Below are 20,163 nucleotides of genomic sequence, written 5' to 3'. Positions count from 1 at the left end.
ACTTACATGTCTCTCCCCTCATCTCTCACCAACCACAGCAATCTCCACACGTCCTGGCTCCCTAAACCCTTGCACATACACCACCTCAGCCAGGAAGAGATCAGGGGGCCTGAAGGGAACTGGCTCCTCAAGAACTGCTTTAAAAGACAATTAAGCAGCAACACATATTTGCAGCATAGCTGCTCTTCGTGCATACCCCAGGTCCAGGGAGATAACACAGCTGAGAGAGACGGAGTCTCTTCTGGCTGGGAAAGTTGTCTGGAGGAGGAATTAAAAGAGCTAGGAGAGGACTCACCCTTGGCACTGGGCCTCTTCCAAGGCAAGGCAGCCGGATGAAAGGTCTTGACCTCTGAAACTTGCCTGAGGATTAAATGAGCTTCTTCACATTGTGTACGAATGTAACTGTTTTGATTGTGGTTTGCTCTCCTACTAGACTGCCATACCAGTTTATCTCTCAGCATAAACCAATGACATCAACAGCCCAGCGTGTCACGGGACTGTCTGCACACTTCCTCCATGAGTGAGGTCTCCTCTGTGTGATGCTCAGCTGTCCCACCAGCTCCTCTTCTGGAACAACCAGCCCTCCCAGCCCACAGGCAGGTCAGACACAGGTGGGCCACCACACGCAGATCCTTGTCAGACACCATCGCAGTGCTCAGCCAGGTCAATATAAAAAGATGCATTCTTAATACACACAGAGATGCTTAAACAAGGATCCTTCAGATTATTTTTGTTAATTATCAAAATCTTCTCTTCCCTAACATGACTGTCATCAGTCACGTCTTCTCAAAGGTATGTGTGAAGAGGACAATGGGCTATGCTACAATAAGATTACCAAAGATGTGTGATAAGAGGAGAGTTCTTCTATTGCTTCTAAGATTATCCTAAGTAATGGAGAGTCAAAAGCAGATATGATAATACCGTCTGATAAGAAACATCACACTGCCTGAAAAACAACTAGTGAGCACCTTCACTGACAACAGACAAGGCTGATTTCTTTACCCAAACTGACAAGTCACAAGCAGAAGGCGCTCTGTCTTTTCAGCACCCCACACTTCAATCCCACCCCCCATAAGTTAAGCTAATAAAATCTATATTGCCATAGTACCTGTAGTCTCACAAGGGTCTCCTACTGTGCTAGGTATCCACCCCACAAATCCCTCATCATAAGTTACCTATCCCACTCTAAGTTTGGCAGATAATACAGCCATTTACTACACATAAAGAACATGCCAACTGCTGCCCCTCAAAAGGCCCCACGTCTGTCTTCTACCACTACTACCAGTGAAAAAGCAATTCCCAAAGCAGAATCTAAAAAACAACAACAAAATCAACATAAAAATAAACATCCTCTACAATCTGGATGATTGGACTTGGGGAAAGGGTCTTTTCCAACCTGAATAGTTCTATGACTCTATGATTAAATTACATATGCCAGAATAGCCTGGTCCTGCTAGTTATAAATACATCCAACGTAAGAATGATCACGTACACTCTCCGAGTAAAGAGGATTTTGTGTACGTGGCAATCAGCCTTGGTCACCTTGACTGTGACAATGAGGGAACGGATGGGGAAAAGAAGGACAGGTATAAACTAAAACACAGTGGTAGAGTTAGCAGAGGATGTTTAACATTTCTTTCATTCTATTGATGAAGAGATTTCTATGGTGGACTCAGGAATGTAGCCATGGACTTCTGGGAGCAGTCCCACAAGAGACCAGAGAGCTTTCTAATTTTTAATTCCAAGAGGACAGTCCTACTGCGACAAATCAGCATCTGTGAGCCTCCAAATATCCAGTGGCATTTGTGTTTGGCAAGATAACAAAACATTAATAACCCCCAAACATTAACCATCTGGCATTCTTTGCTACTTATATTCTAACAGCAATGTGTGTTTTCACAGCTGGAAAGAGTATCATTATGTCCTAGCTCCCAAAAATTACACAACAGTTCAGGTTAACATGTAGAGAGAACCCTACAAGAAGAGTTCTTCATCTCATGAGCAGAAGAGAGCTTCCTGGAAGATCTTCAGGTTCAGTGAACACTAAGCAACAGAAGTGAATTTAAGTGAATACTTAAGCTACTGAGGCTACTGCTTTAGTTATGAAGAACATCTCTACTCTACCAAGGGGTCTTGTTGGCAGCCAGAGTTGGCAAGACCTGTAATGAGCTCCAGGTGCCAGCATTCCATAAAGGAGAAGCAGAGAGTGAGGTATCCACAGGTGTAGTATTTTCACAGTAAGGAGGAATTTGAAGCATGTTTATCAGAAACAATTGTCCTTCACACATGGAACAGCAATGGGGAGAAACTTTCAACGGGAGCAGGAACTTTTAAAGGGGACAAGAATAAAATTCTTCTCGTCCAACAGTTCCTTATTTCATTTCATATATATATCCAGGCTTGACACACAAGTACGTAGCTTGGTCCAGTCCTTCTGGATTCCTCTGTGGAGTACAGACAAGTACTAGCCGTTCAGTTCAACAATTCTGTGAACTCTGCGTAAGAGACACATTGCTCAGCCTAAGGTAGGAACAGCCCTTGTTAAAAAACGAGTTCCCTAAATCATTAATCATTTCTACATCAGCATATAGCCCTGGCACATTGATTGTTCATGCCCATGCATCTCTAGGAGCATACATTCACAGCACAGTTATGAAGAGATGATAAAGGACCATAGCCTCTAAAATGGAAATAATTGGCTGACTAGTCCAGAGGAGCATCCAAGAAGAGAGAAAGAGGCTCTCTCCCCTTTCTGCTGAAGAGCCCAAGACTCTGCTCCTTTCTCCCATTTCCTTTCACTGAGTGAAGATGGTTGGTCCAGCTGGTTTTATCTCAGCTACTTCAGGACTTCAGAACTTGTTCATTCTGCTGCAACAGCAGAATGGCTTATCACAACAGTCTGTAGTTAGAAGACACTACCAGTCTTCCAGGAGATCTTACAACCATTGCAAATACTTCTTAACTCTCCTTTCAAAGTCCATCTACATTTTGGACCAAACTGTTATTTTCCAGAAAACTTTTTAAATGCTGTACACTTGAGAGTAATATACCTGGTGGCAGCAAACTGGGGGAAGAAAAAAGTTTTAGATAGGGCTTTCCTATTCATTGAATTACTTTGGCTCCAAATACAGTGGCAATATTATCTGTTTTCATCACTGATACAAGGTTATACAATTTTAAAAATGTAATTGTTCTTCTGCCATTTTACTTCAAAGTTAGGTTTCAAGGCTTCAGTAGTTTTGAGTCTTCATCTATTCTCCCATATACTGGTACTATATGGTTATCAAAGGTTTTCCTTACTTAGAGGAAGAAAAGTTTTGACCAGAAAGCCAGGCTTATCATTTTGATAGTCTTCTGCATTTAGAAAGGTAGAACTGCATCTTTGCACCTGACAGAAAGACACATTTAATACTTTTTTAAAGCACTGTGGTGTAAAGTTGCAAAAAAAAATTTAGAGAGCATCTTTAATTTCCTTGCTTTTGTTTCAGAACATGATTCTTGTTTTGGTAGACTTCACAAGATGTTTTTAAGTCTGCATACAGGATTTCTTGGCCCCAAAACATGCATAAAGTTTTCCTGCTTCCTTTATTCCATAAACATGTAAACAGAGTGCTGAGCTGCAATCCAGCACAACTAAAATAGCAAGCTAAAAGTAGCTACAAGTACCGCATCTGCTCCTGAAACTTACTATTTTTTGTTGGTTTTCAGGTAAGTTTGTGGGTTGTTGTTGTTTTTTCTTAATATGAGTCAAAGATCCACACTTAAAAGAGAGAAGACAAATCTAAAATCCACTCAAGGAAGTCTTTACACAGTAGCAACAGATCTACACTGGATTTTGAGAACAAGACCAGTATGTCAAAACCTTTTAGATACTAGCTCACTCTTTGGTATAAGGTAAGACACTAAGGTACCCAGGATAGAGACAGCTTAGTGCAGAACCAAGGTTGTGCATTCTTATCTACACTGTATGCAAAAACTGAGCACACAGTATTATGTCAACTCTGGGACCATGCTTCCTAGCAGACCATTGCCATTATGTCAAGTAGCCATCATCAGGCCCACAAGGCAGCTACAGATGTCAAATGCCGCACAATTTAACAGGCATGCAGACGGCCTATGCTGCACAGAGGCACACAGACTTAATGACAAGGTTGCCTGTAAGCCCTGCATGATGGCAGACCCACTAGACCTCCAGGGACACCTGGGTGTAGTGCAAGAACTGTCCAGCATACAAATCAAATAAAGCAGGGCCACCAGGCTGGAAAACAACTTTGCAGTAAAGACCCTGGTTCTGGTGGACAAGTTGAACGTGAGCCAGCAACATGTCCTCACAGCAAAGAAGGCCAACAGCTTCTTAAGCTGCATAAGCTACATCAGGCAAAATGTCACCAGCAGGTCAAGGGAGACGATCATTCCCCTCTACTCAGCCTAGGTGAGACATACCTGCAATGTGGGTTCCAGTTCCAGGCTCTGCACTAGAAGAGGGACAAGAATGTAAAGAGCAAGTCCTGCAGCAAAGGGCCACATAGATGATTAAGGGATGGAAGCATTGCTCATACAAGAGGAGCCCGAGAGAGCTGGAGATGAGAAGCCACAGAGGGGTCTTATCAATGGGGGGAGGAAGTACAGACTCTTCTACATGGTGTCCAGTGACAGGACAAGAGAGAGTAGGCACAGACTGAAATTCCACTTCAACATATGAAAAAAACTTTTTACTGTGAGGGTGATCAAACACTTGAACTGGTTGCCCAGACAGGTTGTGTCTCTGGAGATAACCAAACTGCTCTGGACACAGCCCTGAGCAACCTGCTGTAGCTGACCCTGTTCTGAGCAGGGGGTTGGACCAGATGCTCTCCAGAGGGGTTCTTCCAATCTTAACTATTCTCTACTTCTGTAAAAACTAAAAACAAACCAAACCAACCAAACAAAAAAAACCCAAAACAAAAAACACCCCAACCAAAACTACACAATCTTTCCTGGTGCAAAGTTGTAGTAGACAGTACTTGTAAAACTGGCAGAAATTCATATAAAGAAATATGGTTACTAAGCTGGCAGTGCCTTTCATTGAAGTTTATCAGTAGACGCAAGCAAATTATTACTTTCATTCTCCACCCTTCCTAGAGGAAGGAAAAACTATTTTAAACTCATAAAACTTCTTCTGTCAGATAAACAGATACTTTTATCTAGAGTAGTTTACTGACCAGCTGAGAAAATAAGTTGCAAATCCTCTTTTGGAAAAAACAATTTAGTACATCATTCTATTTTCCCCAAACCTTCCCTGCTAGTCCTGGATTTTTAAAGAGCTAATCAGCATGCTAATTAGTACACTGTTGAAACAGAAAGTAACTGTTGTGATAAATACACTCCACAGAACATTCAAAGTTATTATGAAAACAAATTTCTTCCTAATTCAAAATGGTAACATACACTTTTTCATTATGCAGTACGAGAAAGTGTGCTGGCTGCACACTTAAACTCCACCTAAATGTGGCCAAAAAAAGTCACTGCCAAAAGCAAGAGCTCTCCTCTAGGGGACAAACAAAAAATGAAATAAGAGAGAATGCAATAAAAACATTTGCCTGTGTAACTCATCACGAAACTATCCAAGAAATTAATAAGGTAATAAACCTTTCCATTTAAAAGAAATCCATCACACTTAGATATAATTTTGCTACTTCATGCCAATGATGGGGCTGACACAAAGAATTTAAATTCAAATCTGAATGTGAAGTTGCCCAAAACTGTGCAGCTAGGGAAGAAATCCAAAGAAACAGCCCAGTCTTTTACTGCAAATCAAAGAAAGCAATTCTCAAAATAAAAACTGACATTTTCCAAAGTCACAAAACAATAAAGATAAGCCAGACCATTCCTTCCTTTGAGGAACTTCTGTTCATCTCACTACGTTGAAATTCCTCCAGAATAGAGTGGTGTTTTCACCCTTTCGACTCAGGTTATTGATAGACAGCTCCATTGAAAACTGACAAATATTGGCATCTATCAAATCCCAAGACCCAACCGGGAACAGCACTGCCCTAATCAAGTCTCTCGCCTTGCCCTCTTCCCAGGATGCTTTCTACAAAAGCTCTGTCCCAACCCAGCATCTCCTGACTACATTTTCCAACAGAGAGGGAGGAATTCCAGTGTGCAGAACTAGTTAACTGTATAGTCCATGACAAATGTGACACGTGACTTTCACTGATGTCAAAACAGTATCAGCTTCTGAAGTTTACTCAATGTTAAAGAGAGGACAACATGAAAAGATGCAATGAGTCTTCATGCCATCAACCAGCCTAGTGTTCCTTACCAACAGGGATAAAGAGGACGAACTTGTCACATTTGGCATGCATTGATCTTCACAGAATCTGAGGAGTTGGAAGGGACCTCAAAAGATCATGTAGTCTAACCCCTCTGCCAGAGCAGGATCACCTAGACTACATCACACAGGAACATGTCCAGGAGGGTTTGAATGTCTCCAGAGAAGGAGACTCCACAACCTCTCTGGGCAGCCTGTCCCAGTGCTCTGTCACTCTCACAGGAAAGAAGTTCTTCCTGAAATTCACATGGAACCTCCTATGCTCCACTTTGCATCAATTGCCCCTTGTTCTATCACTGGACAACACTGAAAAAAGCTTGGCTCCATTGTCCTGACACTTGCCCTTAACATATTTGTAAACATTGATGAGGTCGCCCCTCAGTCTCCTCTTCTCCAAGCTGAAGAGACCCAACTCCCTCAGCCTCTCCTCATTAGGGACATCTTCCACTCCCTTCATCATCTTTGTGGCTCTACACTGGACTCTTTCAAGCAGTTCCCTGTCCTTCCCGAACTGAGGGGCCCAGAACTGGACACAATATTCCAGATGCGGCCTCACCAAGGCAGAAGAGAGGGGGAGGAGAACCTCCCTTGACCTACTAACCACACCCTTTCTAATACACCCCAGGATGACATTGGTCTTTTTGGCTACAAGGGCACATTGCTGGCTCATGGTCATCCTCCTGTCCACCAGGACCTCCAGGTCCCTTTCTCCTACACTGCTCTCCAGCAGGTCAGCCCCCAACCTGTACTGGTACATGGGGTTGTTCTTCCCCAGATGCAAGACTCTACATTTGCCCTTGCTGAATTTCATCAAGTTTCTCCCCACCCAACTCTTGTGTCCAGGTCTTGCTGAATGGCAGCACAGCCTTCTGGTGTGTCAGCCACTCCTCCCAGATCAGTGTCATCAGCATTTATCTGCATCCTGTATTGGCTGTACAGTGGTGTGGCAGGTTAAAAATTATTACTAATAAAGGAGCAAAGGTTGTTCTGCCCTCCATGTCATGATGATTAAAAATGAAGCCTATGCATAGTTAAAGAGCCACTCTTCAAAGTCTGGTAATAAAGCTCTTTACAGAGGTACAGTGAGGCAGACACCTGAGAATGCTTAAGCACTGTTGGAATGTCTGACATAACAGCCATATTTGGGGGGACAGGGGAGGGAAAGAGACTGCCGACTTCTTCAACCAGCTCCAAAGAGAGAAGAAACATCTCCCATTCATGTTCAAGGGATTAGGATCAGAATCCTGCAGAGGTATACTACAAGCCACACAGAAATCAAATATGTTTTAAAAGTTCCACATATAACAGGAGTAATGCCAAAAATTTTATCAGGACTGACTTTACTGCATTACATTTATTCATAGCCAGATCACTGCTCACAGTCTGTTACCAATGCTAGAGAGCAGTCTTGGCTAAGCCAAGGCCATTCCAGAGGAGTTTCACAGATGAGAGGATGCATTAAGGGATTTGACTTAGAGGAATGATTTTAGCATTTTGCTAATCTAAGTGATACTGCATTAATTTGGGCATTAACATGGGTTTAATAAAGTTTAAAATAGGGAAAAGAAAACAAGATTTCTGTATCAGCTTGCAAAGCCAACCACCTCATGCCCATTAACCCAACATACATTTCATAATAAAGCCACAAATGGAAGAGAAATGGTATTCAATCCCATGATGGCTTGTGAAGCACAGTGCTGGTGGGAGGAAAGGTAGGTGCAGTGTGCAACCTAATCACAAGAGCTTGAAATGGAAAAAAACAGATATATAATGTACACAGGGAAGAATGAAGTTGTCCTAAAGTATCAATTGCATTTTTCACTTTTTTTTTTCCATAGCATTTGACTGCTAAAAAAATAAAAGCTAAAGAAGCATACTGAAAAAAATGTCAGGCAAATGAGCACTGTGCCACTCAGCTCCCCATTAGCAAACCATATACACAGAAATCCAAAAACCCTCTATCACTGCATTCTTTAGCAATTCATGGAAGCCAATTACTGAGTGTTTGTAAAACACTCTTCAGATGCTTCTTCGAGGCCCTCACTGGGCTATGTTTATGCAATAGGAATATACCATACACTCCCCAACCATCTGAACCAATTTTAAGGCAAAGGAGCCATGAAACGCATCAAACCTTCAGCTGATTTCTATGGAGCTTTGCATTTCTGCTGCCATTTCTAGTTTTCACTCCAGTCCTTCTCATATTATTTAATTCACTTATGTAATGATTTATATAGCACCTATATCCTTAGCTATCTGCCATCCTTCTCATATAGCCTTAAAAGGGATTGTTTAAGTTTGCAGAGTGAGGGGGAGGAGAGGGGGTTCCTTCTGAGTGCACTATGTCAAGGTTGTTAGAAGCCAGCAGATCCTGGCCTCCCGACCCATTTTTAAACAGCAAATTATGAAAACAGTCCACATGCTGTTTCTCACTAAATTCAGTTTTATTATTTTAGTGTCAGCAAGAGATAGAATCTGCATTTTGGCGAGAAACAGTATGTGAAGTATTCTACAGTTTTCACTTTAAAAGGATGCGAGAATTGCTGGCTCCTTACAAACTTGACATATTCAGCACACACACAAAAATTTAAACAAGTCCTTTTAAGGCTGCGTAGCTTCTGTCTTTAAAAAAAAAAAAAAAAAAAAAAAGAAAACTAACCCTCACATATTTGCTGGACTGGATTGCTAGTGCTTCCCATGGCTCTTCTATATCCCTCTACAAGAATCAAAATGTGCTATGTCCCCTCACACATGGGGCCAAAAACACCATCTCATTCCTCACCAGAGGGGAAGGGATGGCCAAGTAACATTTCTTCCACTTGGCAGAAACTTCAATTTTTTTAATTTTTTTTAATAATATAAAAATACCCTACAAATGGTAAAAAAAAAAAAAGTGAAAAAAAATGGAATTGGATTACATCATTGCACTACAACTACAAGCTATTTTTCTGCCCCAGTGGCTCTAAAGCTCAATCTTCATTTTCCTAATGCATTTGACTAATGATCTTTCTTAGCTTAAGTTCCACATTTCCTGCCTTCATGATATTAATGTAATTTAAAGCCCAGAAGACTAATTGGTACATAGGATTTTATGTCTTATAAAGTAATCTGCCTCCATCATAAGTACATTCCATTCAATAAAGAAATCTAGAGATGAAAGTATTTTCAAACTTTTTAAGTTTTTATGTCCTCCAGCACATTTTGTCTCCATGGATAATCAAGGCACTACTTTTTATTTATTCAGAGTGGAATATGAGCCTTTGGACAGATACACACATTGCTAATAGTCCTCACACTCAGAAACCACCACAAGAACAAGAGGAAATGGGGTCAAGTTACGCCAGAGAAGGTTCAGATTGGATATTAGAAAAAATTTCTTCACAGGAAGAGTGGTGAGGCATTGGAACAGGCTGCCCAGGGAGGTGGTGGAGACCCCATCTCTGGAGACCTTCAAAAAACAGGCAGATGTGGTGTTTCAGGAGATGATTTATTCCTTAGAGGCTGTAGGGCAGATGGTTGAACTTGATGATCTTGAAGATCTTTTCCAACCTTGATGATGATGATGACAAATTCCTCAATGCAAATCCTTTCGATCTAAAGTAGGTCTTCTGTGAAAATCAACACTTCTTGTGGACCCCACAAGTCCTGGTCAGAACATGTATTTCCTATTCTAGACTGCACTTCTGATGAGACAACATGAGAAGAAGAAGATGAGAATCACTGGACTGAAAGGTTTTTGAAGAAACACCTTGCTCCCTTATCAGAAGCCTTCTAATTTGTAATCTGAGTTTATTTAAGTCTTGTTTATGATTCACTTGTTATCATTGCTGTGCTTTAACGGAAAGAATTCTCCTTATTTTCTGTTTATTCCCTTGATATAGTCATCAAGAAGAATCAAACCCATCTCATTTCCAATTCACTAGGCTAAGTAAAGTTATTCTCCTCCAGTCCTCAAGATGATAGTGCATCCATATCCTTCAATGTTTTCTTACAATTCTTCCAGACATTAGTTTATTAATTATGGGCACTGGAAATGTACTCAGATTCCCACTGAAACTGTACTGATGCTCTTCACAATGGTATAAACCCTTCCCTTTGTCTACCAAAAAGATAACACCTGATATATTCTACAAAGCTCAGGTTTAGAAGAGAAAAAAACACAAACAAACTTTTCAGAAATACAACAACCTGGCTATGCTACAAATATGCTTCATTTTTCTCTCATCTTCCATTCTTTGTTACTGTCTTTAATAACTACTTTCCTGTTCTAAAGCCATTCACACAACTGATGTCAGAATAATCCATCTATAGGTGGGTGAGTCCCTTTTTGCTTCTTCTCAACAGTAAGGAATATATTTGTTATTCTGCATACACATGTGCAGCTCAAGCTTGACTTTTGACAATTTTCACAGAAGCCTTTAACCTCCAAACCACAGTTTGCATTGCGGAATCTCTGCTTGCCCTTCATTCTGAAGCAGTTAATCCATTTGCACCTCCAATACAACCTTGTATTTGTATTTCAGACAGTTTGGGGACTTCATCTTTAAAAAAATAACATGCAGATTCCCTCAATCTCCTTTGTTTAGTTAATTTAATCTTTTATACCTCTTGGATTTCTGATTGTATTTTGTTCACCTTTCTATCCAAAATTAATTAAAGGGTAAGCATTTGTTTGAGGTCTGTTTTTTCAGTCAGCTCTTCCACAAGGTCATTCCTCCATTCCAAAGCTAAGCCTGATATACAGTGATCTTTTCATTCAATATCTATTAGGAAAAAAAAAAAAAAAAGTTGACTACTACATCCAGAAATATCCCTCCTATCATTATTAATAGTGTCTTCTCCAAGAAATAAAAGTTTCCCATAAACACATACCTCCAGCAGTATTTCTTGCTCTAGTAACATGAAGGACTTCGAGAGCAAAGCTGAACTTGGCATCTACAGCAGACTCCTAACACCATTCCACTGCACCTCACATCTTAAACCTGCTCAGGAAATGTAGAGCAGGACAAAGGGCTGCACAGGGTCTTTGCTCCCATCCATCAACCTGGTGGCCTTCCAGGCCACTAAGCACTAGAATAACCTTCTTGTCACCTCTACACCATTCTGGGACCATATGAAAAGGCTGGGAAGGACACTAACATTTATTTAACAAAGAATTCATCAGAATCGATTTTTAAAGTAGTCCTAGTGACATGAAAATAGAAAACTTCATCAACTTGGCCAAGCTTTTTAAAACTTCTTAAGCTTGTGGACTCCTCCTGCCAAAAAAAGTCAGAGAATTAGCCAATTTGACCCAATAGAAGGTTATCTACATTAGACAGATGTTTGCAGATAGGCAAGTTTGAAGACAATATAATATTGACTTGGTATTTCAGAAGCATCTCTCACCTTTGCAGTGTAACAAAGGCAGCTTTAAACAATGTGAGCGCGGTTGTATTTATTAACACTTTGCATGAGTCATCACTTCAAAATGTCTTATGCTGTCCTTAAAATCATACTGGCGTGTATTTCCTTTGAACATTTTGCTAAGTACTACTAAAACTTTACAGCCCCAGGGAAAAAGATGTAGGAGAGAGCTGGCACTCTTACAATTTAAACATTTAAACAGTCAGGCATATATAGATCTGTTACTCTTGTTCCCCACTCAGCTTCATGACAGGCAAAAAACAAAACAAAACAAAAAATAATTAAAAAAAAACCACCAACAACCTCTTCCTTAATGTAATGTCTTTCTTAAAATTTTACAAGTATAAATAATATTTCATCCAGAAAATGCAATATAACCCTGGCAAGCAGGCACATCACAAAGGGTCACTGATTACCACAAAGCTAATAATTTTACATCTTAACTGCAGCCATCTAAGAGAGCCAATATGAATGGAAAATTTATGTAATTTTAAAATTAACTCAGTTTGCAACAGGTTTTCTTTAAACACTATGTACTATTCTGTGTCTTTTTGATCTTACATTTTCTGATTTCTCATTTGGCAAAACATAAAATATAGCAGCAGTGAGGCAAATGAATTAGTTTATATTATTTATTTTACATCACATTTATCTTTGTCAAATATGTGTATTAGTTTCAGGCAGAAGGGTGATTTTCCCCATTGACCATGTATCCACAACTACTGCTAGGTAAATATAAAAGTCAGATGCTTCTTCAAGTCAAGCTATCAAAAAAAAATTGATTATTGTCATAGTAGTAGTGGTGCAAACAAACAAAATCTGTTCATGTGAGCAAAAGGTTTCCTCATAGTAATGAACACCTGCTTTGCCTACTATGGTTTAATGTGGTAAGGAGGCATCTAGGAGCTTCTTCCACAGTTGCTACTCCAAGTGCCAGGAGTGTTTATATCCCTTGGGCCCTGTCAAAGGTACTGGTGCAAGGGCAGGTGCTGCAAGGAATCAATGCTCAGGTTGCTTTCTGGCTTCCAAAGACTACTGCAATGGGGTCTCCTCAGCTACACCTTTCTATCTCTCTCTCTCTCTCCTCGGTACTGTGCCCTTTTCCTTCCTTTTTCATCCCCTGTATCTACAGTTTGCTATCACTCAACTCCACCTCTCCCTCTTCTGTCCCCAAACCAGGTGCCAGGCAGGACACACTTCAAGAGAAAGTCCAGCAGAGTGAGAGAGATGAGGTAAGTGGTCAGCCTCCCTCTGTGGAGGCAGCAGATCCCAGTCTCCGAGGGGATGCTTCTTCTGAGGAACTGCAAAATAAAGCTGATTAGGGCATCTATTTAAAAGACTGGAAATATTTTTTTTTTTTTTTTTAAAAAGTAAATTAAAAAAGGCATGAGTTGAAAAGGCTGCCAAGGGCGGTATTCATCTAAACGAAGAACTCTGCAATGTTGATGTCAACTGCTAAGCTCCTTTTATGGTTGGAGTGGTGGAGGGACCATGAGAGATGACATTTTCTCTTGCACTTCAAGCCATGATATGAGCTCCTGTCACTCTGCTCTCCCAGGCAGACATTTGTTTCCAGTGTGCATGAAGTCCCCACCTGAGGAAAGCAACAAGTGGAAAGAACAGTTTCTAGGCAGAAGGCACAGAATAAAGATGTCTATCACTGCAATGAGACAACTCCCCTTCCTCAGCCAAAAACAAAATGAAGGGGGAAGAACTTGGATAAATACCAAGGCAGCAGAAGTACAGTTTAAGCTAAAAGCTCACGTTGCCCCAAGAAAAAATGCAGGTCAATATGAAAAAGATTACTATCAGTCACAGAGCTCTGGAAGAGCCCTTCAGCTGAAGGAGTGAACTGAAGAAAAGCTACCTCTGAGACACAGTCTGCTGTGTTTATGTAAAGGATTACGTGTGGCTGTGTGTAACAGAAAGGGGCAGGGATCCATGGCCCAGGAGGTCCCCCGTGTCTTACATTCCTAGATATTGGCCAAGTGGAATTTTGCTAAACTTTCCAAATATTTTTCTTCCAAAGAAATAACTATCTTCAAGTAAGTATGAAGAATTCCAGGCTCAAAGACTGATTTTCTTTATATAAAAAGTTACACCAAAATAGAACAAATCGTGTTTCTTTGAAGCTTTCAGAAAAAGGATCAGTACCTTAATTTGCTGAACGTGTGAGTAATCATTGCCCATTGCTTGTTTCCAGATTGCTTCTTCTGTTTGCATTTGCCATTCTTTCTGAAGAAGAAACTGGTTCTCAAGGGAACAATAATTAATAGACTCAGTCAAGAGATCATTTCCTCTGATCCCTCTGTAGAGCTAAATCACATCAGTCTCCAGGAAATAAGAGTAAAGTGCAAGTGTTAAAAACAATCTAAGCCTACTACAAACGGGATGAAGACCTGTACCAAAGCAGTGAGGGGTATGGGGATATTTAAAGAAGCTCAAGAAAAGCTATTATTTTTCTTTTTCCATTGTACAATTTTCCTTGGTGCTCAAGTTACACCTCCTAAGACTAGAAGTACATGTTTCAGAGGTCATTTAGGAAGTAATTTAAGTACATTTAAGAGGGTATAGACCTGTGGGAAGTAAAAGTGAGCCAGGAAGCTACCAAACACTACTGACACAAACATAAAAACCCAGGACTAAGTAGAATCATCACAGATTATTCCCCAGCATAAGGTCAAACAGCAGTCACAGTTTTAATCCTGAAGCAGGGAAGAGGTACCCAGGGATTGAAAGAAGGCAACAGAAAGCAAGCTGTCAAAACTACTATATGACCTAGAAAACTTCTGGTTAAATTGATTTTATACATCAGATTCAGCTTATGTGCTACACAAGAGACACTCTTCTGCAAGCACAGCTCTAAAATTCAAGTGCATCAATGTTATTATTACTGGATCATAGAATAGCTGGGGTTGGAAGGGACCTTGAAAGATCTAGTTCCAATCCCTCAGTCGTGGGCAGGGACACCTCCCACTCCCAGGTTGCTCCAAGTCCCATCCAACCTGGCCTGATTACTTTATGTACATCTATGCTTTACCTATACATACATCTCAGTCCCTAAATTTCTCTCCTTGTTGGTATATTTTTCATTTCCAGAACTAAGACAATTACCTCTGCTGCTGTCAAAACTCAACTCTTTTTTTCCCCTGTTTTTAATTAGAATTCTTATTTTTGAAAGAAAAAAAAGCTATCACTGAAAAGAAAGGCTCTTTAAAGAGAAATGTTTCAGAGAAATGACTGTCCAAAACTCCTAAGTGAGGTCTCAGTAACACCAACACTGAAAATACCACACAGTCTATAATCATAATTAGGTATCATGCCAGCAAAACTAAACTTGCATCAGACCATGGCACACCGCTCTTTTTTTTTTTTTTTTAAAGGATACAAGAAACGCCTGGACTCATAAAGAAAGCATTTCAAAATGGATAAATGAACTTAGTCTCAGCAAATTAAGTTAAGCACCTTGTATCAAGAGAGTGTTTTCTGTTAAACCCTCAAAAGGCCACCCAGCAAGCCTTGCTCGTTCTCTCATTCAGTGGCAATGCTGATGACACTTCTTAAAGACTAACCATAATGTGGTGATTGGGTAATCTTGTGGATAACCTCAAGTGAAATATCTGGAGCAGAGAATAAATAAAATAATAGTATATATACATATTTGTGTGCTATGTTTGTAACTAATACATTTTAATATATTGACACAAGACATAGAAACAAAGCAGATACGGTTGTGATTTCAAGTGTCTCTTTCCCAAAAGAAACCTATTCTTCTGAGAATGGGTCCTTGCTAACATGGTGGGAAGGTAAGTCTGTGTCCTGCTTTGGTCTTCACTTCTGTGGGTGTGTCAGCAAGGCTGTTCATGAGCCAGAAACATTCATGTGAATGTATAATTCAATCTCCTTTTTTTTTTTTTGCTCCTCAGTGATGTTGAACAAACAAAGATGCAGCTTTCTGAAGACTTTTTGAAGTCTTTGGGAGCTAGGAACCTCCAGAACTAATGAAAATCAAGCCATTGGTAATTAGTTGAAAAGACTCAGGATTCAACACACACAAGAGGACAAGGTTTTTTTCAGCCTTTGAGTGTCAGCACAATTCCTATTGAAATGTTTCACTCAGAGGATGTATCAAACACTGGTGCACAGTGATGGAAGCGATGGTGGTCTTGCAGCACCAGGCTGCTACAAGCAGGAGGCAGCTCAGAAGACACCCAGCTAAACCATCAGTAAGACTGCATCAAGAGCGTCCAGCCAAACACCATGTAATTTTCCTTGCTTGAAACAAGTAAGAACACTCTGGTAGCTTGTGGTTGCTCAGAGCAGGTCAATACAGTCGGGCAGGAATAGTCCTGGCCTTCAGCCTTCACTAGATTTGCTTATTTATAATCATCATTGAGGCTGAAAGCACCACTCATAAGGCTGGGATCATCTGAACTGCATGAAGCACAACACAGACAAAAAAGAACAACTCCAAATGCAAAGGAACCTCGTAAGACATAACTACAATGTGGGAAATACACAGCCATTTTTTTCCCCATTTCTGCTTCAAGCAGAGAAGCACTGAGGAGATTCAAAGAAAGCTCATGTAAAAGCAACTTTATTTGCCTGATAAATACAATCAAACAGGCCTGTTTCTTTATCTGCTTATTTGGAGCCTGATTGAGAAACTGCACTTAAGAGTTAAGTATCAGTCTAAATACCTAAACATGCACTGTGATGAGTCAAAGTATTTATTATTGCCTTGCTTCAGTCACCCTGTTTTAAGCTGCATTCAAGCTACCTTTAAAATGGATCCACAAAGATAACTAGAAGCCAATTCAAGCAGAATCAAAGACTATGAATAGTGAGACACATTAATTCCTCATTGTAACTCCTTTTTCTGCAGTCACTTATCCCAGAATAAATGTGACCTCCTGTTTTGCCCCTTGCCTTTGCAGCCTTAATAGATGAATATAAATTCTTTTCTGAGTTAACACAACACTGAATAGTACTACCTCCAGTTGGGGGTGTGGGGGGAAAGTTTCATGCCAGAAAAAGCAAGATGAATCACCAAGAACATAAAGTTATCTGTGAAAACCAAGGACATACATACTCCTCCCAACATCATTACCTCTGAATGCACCAAAATGCACTAAACACTTTACTGAGCCAGCTATGTACAAGCTCTGCTCTTAGCAGTTTATACATCGGATTTAATTAAAAACTATGGAACTGACATGCTCAAAAAAGAGAAGGGCAACATAAAGGTCACCCCAAGGATCTTGCATGTTGCTTAAACAGAAGAACACACTGTTTCTGATTTGTAGTTAAATAAAATAGCTCTAAGATTACAAGATACGTTCCAGATCAACAGTTTGCTTTCAAATGTTCAACTTCACCTGTGTGCTGGGTGCCAGAGAGAAAATAAATGCTTGTAACTTGTATTTTAAAACAAGAACCACATGCATTTCATGCAATTCTCTCTAGTACAGAATACATCACTTTATCAGTCCATATAAAAAAACTCCAAAGTCTTGTAGTACATATTGTGAAGGTTTTTAAAATAAATTTACAGGACATGCTGTTTTAATGAAATCAGTAACAGAATTAGGATTCAAATTCCTTCTCATCACAGGAGAATTACCAAATTAGTGATAACTGAAAATACTGATAAAAGGTGTTTGACAAAACTCCATGTTTTCAATTTCAAGAGTTACATAGGATGTAAAAACAGCATACAAGGCACTGTAGGGAAGGAAAATGACTGATTATTCCATACTATGAATTTTTATCAAAATATACAAGTTACTGGCTGGGCTACTTGGAAAAAAAAAAAAAACCAACACAACAAACACTAAAAAAACACCAAAATTCAAAAGTCCTCTAAGCTTTCTAACCTCAGAGGTGCCATGTAAGACTTTATTGAGCTGGGGAGCAGCAGGGAGCACATGGGGCTACACACACAAAATGATGCAGCAAAAGAAAGGCCATGCTCAAGACACAGAAAAAAAAAAACAAAACACCCAGCAGCTTGCTACTCATCTGAAGGGCTCTCTGCGTACATTTCAATTACTAACTATTTAGTTCTGTAGGGAAACACAGCCTTTCACCTTTTACAGCCCTGCAGAGAGAAAAAGCAGTTGCAACAGTATTAAAAGAATTTTGCTGGACAGTGACAATTACTGGGTATTTTGTATTGGCAACACCATATGAGAAAAAAACCCCACAAACAAACCTAAAAAAAAACAGTCTGAGGCTTCAGCTGGTTAAATGTACAAGACTGGCCCCTAGCAAAGGTGTCTTTTTTCAAATTCAGCTGCGTAGACTTAAATGTCACTAAAAGACAATAAATTTGACAATTTTAAGTGTCATTTTTTCCCATTACTTCACAGAAGAAGTCCGAATACCCCTGTGACATATTTAAAGGCAAGAAAAATGGTCTTGCTTACCTGGGTTTGAGAAAGCCTGCACCAATACAAACACAGAATTCAATTACTTTAAATGAATCATGGAAATGCATAAATGAAAAATAATACAAAATGGTGTGACACACAGTATGGGAAAACCAAAATTTATCCCACTGCAAGAAGAGACACAATCTTAACTCCCGTTAATTCTAATTTACAGTCTAGTAGACACACTATGACAACTGTAATTTATAGCCAGAAATGCTGTTCTAGTGCCGAAGAATTTAAATACTTTCCAGACATTATGTACCCTCTACTGAAGGAAAATATATGATGCTGTTCAGCATCACTGACAACAAATAAATTCAAAAAATTCATGCAGAGAGACTCAAAAAAATGGACATTCCCAAATTTATCATATCAATGAACACTTTCAAAGACTACAACATTATCGTATAATTAAACATCTGCAAGGACCAGTTCCGATGCCACGAGAAGTTGTGGAAGCTCCATACCTGGAAGTGTTCCAGGCCAGGTTGGATGGGGCTCTGAGCAGCCTGATCTAGTGGGAGGTGTTCCTGCCCATGCAGGGGAGTTGGAACTCAATGATCTTTAAGGTCCCTTCCAACTCAAACCATTCTACGATTCTATGAATCATCTGGACTTTACTGCAATTATTCTCTGTTAGAAAACTCATGACAGGGAGAAACTGCACAAAAGATTATTAGTCAAAGGCAAATCATCAATCAGCTGATCAGCAATCAGAAAGAACAAGAGTATCTTTTCTGTAAAAAAAATGTAAGCAAAACACACTCTTCTTATTTAATTTAGAAACAAAAACAACTGACAGAATAATGAACAACGATGGAGGACTGCACAGGTGGTTTTTTTACCCCTTTTCTCCTCTGTGATTCTAAGATTAACTCTGCTCTGTTGCAACATTTTTATTACCTTAAATTCCCATCAATACACAATCTGACATTGCTTCACGTGAGCTGTGCAGCTGTGCATAGAGAATGCTGACCAAAACGCAGCACAATAAAGTTCTCAACTTCACATTTAATTACTCTGTTTTCCTGAGGCCTTGGACTGAATTTTCTATTTACGTCAATCAAAAGCAGACCTCTTGAATACATTTCAGGACAAGGACATGAAAAATAAAATCTATAAATAATTACAGAGGAATTAACCTTGATGCTCCTTATTAGCTCCAAAAACCAAGCCCATTACTAGTGACTTCATTTCTTCCAGCCAGAACATCCAACTGCAGGCTTACCCTGCCACATGAAAACAAAGGAGCCCTGGACTAGCAACCTGCCAGAATGATGCACCAACAAAATCCTTAGCTGAAAGAAAAAACGATGTGCCCTGAAGCTCAACAGGTTGAGCAAATGTTTACCTTCTGATGAAGGAAAAAGACTACAGACCATCTCTGGAAAACCAAGTGGCTCTAAATCCAGAACTTCTAGGACACAGTGAGATCTGGTTCGACTCAGTGTAGATGAAACCTTTTCCCATTTGCACCTGGATTACGTAAGCTTCTGTACATCACACACCAGAGGAAGCTGTTTCATGGTGCCATTCCCCCACTAGCAGCAGTCTCCAGTGTTCCTCCAAGTCACCCTGGTCACGGCCACCATGGCAGTTCAACTCTGAGGTTTCAAGGACACTGGTCAACAGCTCCCTACTAGAAAGGGATGTAATCCTAAACTGAACAGAAGCATCAAGATGTACTGCCTGTCACCCAAATGATGCTGAGAGCTGTGCAGGTGTATGTCAGACATATTTCTAGTGAAAATAAGTTATTAAGATACATCCATCTTTTCAAGACCTGAACACCTGAATCCTGAGGTTAACATTTACTTCAAGGGTCAGAAAAACAAAAAAAAAAACCACAAAAAAAAACCACACACAAAAAAACAACAAACAAACAAACAAACAAAAAACCACAGAAAAAACACCACACCTGGTCATTGCTCTTGCCCTTACCTTTGCAAGACACTGCAGACAGCAGAAGAGGTAAACAGTTGCAATGCTATGACATCCACCCTCCAGTAA

The 20,163-nt window shown here is 40.0% G+C and overlaps 1 protein-coding gene across 2 annotated transcripts in view; it reads right to left on the bottom strand.

Annotated features, from left to right (window-relative positions):
- The window catches only part of ARHGAP6 (Rho GTPase activating protein 6), a 338,402-nt gene that overhangs the window by 142,013 nt on the left and 176,226 nt on the right, over positions 1–20,163 (bottom strand). The gene's annotated exons all lie outside the window — the stretch shown is intronic.

This window comes from Apus apus, chromosome 1 (assembly GCF_020740795.1).
Source record: "Apus apus isolate bApuApu2 chromosome 1, bApuApu2.pri.cur, whole genome shotgun sequence".
NCBI classification, from domain to species: domain Eukaryota; kingdom Metazoa; phylum Chordata; class Aves; order Apodiformes; family Apodidae; genus Apus; species Apus apus.
The sequence above is the reverse complement of the archived record's forward strand: the minus strand, read 5'-3'. Positions and strand labels throughout refer to the sequence as shown.